Source organism: Triticum dicoccoides, chromosome 7B, assembly GCF_002162155.2.
Source record: "Triticum dicoccoides isolate Atlit2015 ecotype Zavitan chromosome 7B, WEW_v2.0, whole genome shotgun sequence".
In the NCBI taxonomy this organism is placed as follows: domain Eukaryota; kingdom Viridiplantae; phylum Streptophyta; class Magnoliopsida; order Poales; family Poaceae; genus Triticum; species Triticum dicoccoides.
Genome location: NC_041393.1, coordinates 399,073,493 through 399,079,722, shown reverse-complemented (window position 1 = coordinate 399,079,722; position 6,230 = coordinate 399,073,493).

The following is a 6,230-nucleotide window of genomic DNA, read 5'->3' as shown; positions in this document are numbered from 1 at the left end:
CGGAGGCGTGTAGCCTGGCAGCGGGGAACGGCGGAGGAGCTCGCGACATTAATAAGATAGAAAAGGGGAGTTGGATCGGGGGAGGGAGGAGGATGGTTATATGGGCCCACGAAAAAAGGGGGCGTGGCCCGGTGCGCTCGCGGTGGGCGCGTGACGAGGCGTGCGACCGGCCGAAGCTTCGGCCGGCGCACCGTCGATAAACGTTTACCTTTAAAAAAAGATTGCTAGAAATAGCTATCTCACATCTAAATTGTAGGCCGTTCAATCTTGTACTGTAAATCTCGTGCAAGTCTGCTTTAGGTCGTTGTTTGTGTAGTGCGCTTCGCTCCCTCTCTGTCACGACCATTCGTTCGGCCTGTTTCCTTTCTTTTCTCTGCCAGCCCATAATCTGGTTGCAGGTAGGATGGGCTCGGCCCTTTTTTCGTCCATTTGTTGTTTATGGGAAGTATTGGGCGCCAGTGCGCCGGCCCAACATTTCGGTCGGTCGCCTAGTAGGCGTCGGATTGGCACCATCTGAACCATTTAGGCCTTATTTTCTTCCCCCAATCCGAAAATGATACCCTCGAGCGAATCTTCCTTCCCACGCGCATGGCAGAAGACGCCTGAAAATCACATCGTGTCTTCTAGCTTGTAGGACCTCGGAGCTCACCTTTCATAGCAAACGACGACGCACGACCCCATCGCCGGCCGCTTGCAGCACCGCTACTCGCCACGCCCACACCCAAGGTCGTCGCCGCAAAAAATGTGGAGCCCGTTGATGTATCTTATCTATCCGTCATTGTCATAGGAAGAACTTGTCCAGTAGCCTCACAGCTCCACCTCCCAAAATGCTTGCAGCTCCACCTCCCATGACGAGCCCCCGTCAGAGCAATCATCAACGCTGGTCATGGCGAAAAACGGCGATGGATGCAGCAAAATTTCGTCGCCGCCGTCATAGGTTGGGATCATCGTCATGAATGGTTGCAGCATATGCCAACACGGGTTGTAGCAAAAAAAACGACGATGAATGCAACAAAAATGGCATCGCCGCCGTCGCAGGTCAAAGCTGCGACATGAATGGTTGAAGCTTTTTCCATTGCCGTATGTATCTTTTGTCACCAACAATTGCAGCTTTCTTCGTCATCCATAATTTGCATCGTCTATTGTTGAAACTTTCGTCGCCGGTTGAAGCTTTTCTCGTCGCCGGTTGAAGCTTTTATCGTCGTTAGTTGAAGCTTTCGTGTTTGCGTAGTGCCAACACCCCAAAAATTTGGTTCCATCGATTGAAGCTTTTGGTGACGCTGGTTGTAACTTTCTCGATCACCCCATGCATCTTTTAGTGTTTTGAGCAATGGCTAACCATAGATCTTGGTCGTCTTCTGGTTGAAGCTTTTGTCCTCACCGGTTGTACCTTTTGGGTCGTCGGTTGCAGCACCATAGAGGAGTAGCTTTTAGGTATCATGGGGGAGAGGAGATGCTTGCAACGGAGGGGGAGGAGGTGCTTGTGCAAGCAGCAAGGGGGCACACCGTTGCCGCTGGCAAACTCATAGCGCGGGAGACGAGATGGAATTAGCAGGAGGCGAGAGGAAGAAGAAGCAGAGAAGAAAGAAGAAAAAAACATGAAAATGACGTCTAGCTTGAGGCCCACCTAGTGCCAGCTTGTCTCCGCGTGAAAAGAAGGAAGTCGAACGCTCGACCAGTCTGCCGGCGCAAAGGGTTTTCCTTTGTTTATTGTAGAGATTTGGAAGTCTAACGCCAATCCATGAAAACTAAATGTATACAGATTTCCTCTCACTCTCTATTGTCACTCTCTCTTTCATGTCCCATACTCTTTCCTCCACTACAAATTTATTTTTTGTTCATTTTAGTTTTCTTTATTTTCTCTATTATATCTCCATCTAGTTTTTCTTTTTGTGTCTGTTTTTATATTATTTATTTCCTTTTTATTTTTTCCTTTTATTTTTCTTCAAATTCATGAAAAATATTTTTGTGAATATTCTTCATAGAAAACTGAAAAAAATATTTTTAATTTTTTTGAAGATATTCTAAATTCGTGAATATTTTTTCTTATGCCAGGGCCCTCTTGACAGCTTGAAGTTCTACGAGCTGCCATGCCAGGGCCTTCTTCATAGCATCTAGTTCATCATGCTGGTTTGTCACGCCGTGCTCGAGTGCTACTGGTTCTTCCTCCTGCACTACCAGTGGACTGATGACAGGTTCAGATTGTTGTTTCTCGGGAAAATGACCTGTAGTAAGGCCATCATTTGAGCATCCTAACTTTCCCTACAAAAAAATACGTGCAGGTTACATCATATGGGAGAATTCCAGAAGCTATAGATGCATCTGCCTCATTATACCATTACATTGGTGAACAAAGTTCAAAAGTAAGGAAGTGTTTACACAAAAGAGTTGGCCTACTCACCGGGTGAACCCGCTTTCTCTTTGATTTGCTTGAGCTGGGTAACACATATGCATTCAGAGACATGAGTTTTTTCAACTCTTGAAGCAGCATATGTAGACCCTTAGTCACCAGGTCTAGTTGATGACGATAATATTGCTTCCATAATGTATTTTAAGACATCATATTGTAGTGCACAATTTAAATTCCATGACACATGACATAGAAAGTAGGCATATTCTAACCATAGATGAATAATTTCCTATAACACCAACATGTACATCTTTATTACTGACCGTCTTTTTGTTCACTATGACTCCCACATTCATTTAGTTCTTCATGGTCTGTACATTTAACTGAAGGACCACGTCCTCGTTGATACGTTTCCACCGTATCTATAATTCTTGATTGTTCCATGCTATTATATTATCTGTTTTGGATGTTTTATATGTATTAATATGCTATTTTATATTAATTTTGGGACTAACCTATTAACATAGAGCCCAGTGCCAGTTTCTGTTATTTTTCTTGTTTTTGAGTTTTACAGAAAAGGAATATCAAACGGAGTCCAAATGAAATAAAACTTTACGAAGATTGTTTTGGGACCAGAAACAACTACGTGACTTGGAGAGAGGGTCAGAAGAGTCCCGAGGAGGCCACAAGCCTCTAGGGCGCCTCCAAGGGGGCACCTTGAGGGCTTATGGGCCCTCGGGTTTCCTCCAACCCTAATTCCACCTCTATATATTCTCAAATATTCCCCCAACATCAAAAGCATCCACACAAATACGTTTCCGCCGCGTCAAGCCTCTGTTCCCATGAGATCCCATCTTGGGGTCTTTTCCGGCACTCTGCCGGAGGGGGATTCGATCATGGAGGGCCTCTACATCAACCTTGTTGCCCTTCCTACGAAGCGTGAGTAGTTTACCATAGACCTACGGGTCCATAGCTAGTAGATAGATGGCTTCTTCTCTCTCTTTGATCTTCAATACAATGTTCTCCTCAATGTTCTTTGAGTTCTATCCGATATAATATTCTTTTGCGGTGTGTTTATCGTGATCTGATGAATTATGGATTTATGATCAAATTATGTGAATATTATTTGAGTCTTTTCTGAACTCTTTTATGCATGATTAAGATATCTTTGTATTTCTCTTCAAACTATCAGTTTGGTTTGGCCAACTAGATTGGTTTTCTTGCAATGGGAGAGGTCCTTAGTTTTGGGTTCAATCTTGCGGTGTCCTCACACAGTGGCATAGTAGGGGTAGCGCGGCATGTATTGTAATCTTGCCATCAAGGATAAAAAGATGGGGTTTATGTCATATTGCTTGAGTTTATCTCTCTACATCATGTCATCTTGCTTAAGGCATTACTCCGTTCTTATGAACTTAATACTCTAGATGCATGCTGAATAGCGGTCGACGTGTAGAGTAATAGTAGTAGATGCAGGCAGGAGTCGGTCTACTTGTCACGGACGTGATGCCTATATTCAAGACCATAGCCTTGTATATCGTCATAACTATGTGCTTTTCTATCAATTGCTCAATAGTAATTTGTTTACCCATCGTATGTTTTGTTTCAAGAGAGAAGCCTGTAGTGAAACCTATGGCCCACGGGTCTATTTTCCATCATATATTTTCAGATCTACAAACTAAAAAACCCAAAAATACCTTGCTGTAATTTATTTATATTTACTTTAGTTTGCCTTTTTATTTACTTTTATACCTATCTCTATCAGATCTCACTCTTGTTCGTGACCATGAAGGGATTGACAACCCCTTTTTCGCGTTGTGTGCAAGTGTTTGTTAGTTTTTGCAGGTGCGTATATTGGGGACTTGCTTGTGCCTCCTACTGGATTGATACCTTGGTTCTTAACTGAGGGAAATACTTATCCCTACTTTGCTGCATCACCCTTTCCTCTTCAAGGGAAAAATCAACGCAAGCTCAAGAAGTAGCAGGAAGAATTTCTTGTGCCGTTGCCGGGGAGGTTATACATCAAGCCTACCAAGTACTCATCATAAACTCTCAATTCTTGCACTTACTTTATTTGTCATTTTCCTCTCATTTTCCTCTCCCCCACTTCTTTTGTGTTTTCAGAAAAACTCAAAAATATTTGCCTTTTTATTCGCCCTACTTCCGTTTGTCTTTTTTGTTTGCTTTGTGTTTACTTGTGCTAGGTTGCTTGCTTGCCCCTATGGCTCGACCCCAGAGCTTTGATCCTTACTATAGGAAGTTGGAAGAAATTGAAAATAATGCAAAAAGCTTTATGTCCTTATAATCTGAGCATAATAGTTTCTTTAGGAATGAACTTAAAGAACAAGAAATCTAGGATAGAATATATCAATAAAGAGCTTGATGATGTTACTAAGGAAATTTATGGTCTTAAATATCAATTTGCTCATATTGAAAATTTAGTAGACCAAATTTCCAATAAGCAAACCACTTTGGTAAATAAGATGGCCGCTAAATCGGAGTTTTGTGAAAATAATGATGAAGATCTTAAAGTGATTGGTGTCACTCCTATTGACTCTGCGTTTGCTAATATAAATCTTGATAAATATGGGACTGGAGATGAATCAACTTTAGCTACAAGGCGTCCCAACAATTTGGAGTTTAAAGATCTTAATGAAAGAAAATGATAAAAGTGGGATTGGAGAGGTCAAAACTTTAAGTAGTGATGAACCCACTCTTTTGGATTTCAAGGACTTTAATTATGATAATTGTTCTTTGATAGATTGTATTTCGTTGTTGTAATCCATGCTTAATTCACCACATGCTTATAATCAAAATAAAGCTTTTACTAAACATATCATTGATGCTATGATGAAATCATTTAAAGAAAAACTTGAGTTGGAAGTTTCTATCCCAAGAAAGCTTTATGATGAGTGGGAACCTACTATTAAGATTAAAATTAAAGATTATGAGTGTAATTCTTTGTGTGATTTGGGTGCTAGCGTTTCCACGATTCCAAAAACTTTATGTGATGTGCTAGGTTTCAATAAACTTGATGATTGTTCTTTGAATTTGCATCTAGCGGATTCCACAATTAAGAAACCTATGGGAAGGATTAATGATGTTCTTATTGTTGGAAATAGGAATTATATGCCCGTATATTTTATTGTGCTTGATATAGATTGCAATCCTACATGTCATATTATTCTTGGTAGATCTTTCCTTAGAACGATTGGTGCAATTATTGATATGAAAGAAGGAAACATTATATTTCAATTTCCGTTAAGGAAGGGCATGGAACACTTTACAAGAAAGAAAATTTAGTTGCCATACGAATCTATTATGAGGTCTACACATGGATTTAATACCAAAGATGATAATACTTAGATGTATGTTTTATGCCTAGCTAGGGGCGTTAAACAATAACGCTTGTTGGGAGGCAACCCAATTTTATTTTGTGTTTTTTCTTTTAGTTCTATTTTTCAATAACTTCTGTAGTAATTGTGATTTGGTGTTTTAATTAGTGTTTGAGCCAAGTAAGACCTTTGGGGTGGTCTATGGTGATAGTTGATTTGATCTTGCTGAAAAACTGAAACTTTTACACTCATTGCAAGAATTTTAAAAAATCACAGAAACGTGATTTTGATCTGAATTTTTTACACAAGATTGATATAGAAATTTCCCAGATTTTCCTAATGTTTCAGAAGTTTTGGAGTTACATAAGTACATGAAGATTCCAGATTACTACGGACTGTTCTGTTTTTGACAGATTCTGTTTTCTTTGTGTTGTTTGCTTATTTTGATGAATCTATGGGTAGTATCGGGGGTATGAACCATGGAGAAGTTGGAATACTGTAGATATTACACCAATATAATTTTAGAATGAATTCAGAACAATACCTAA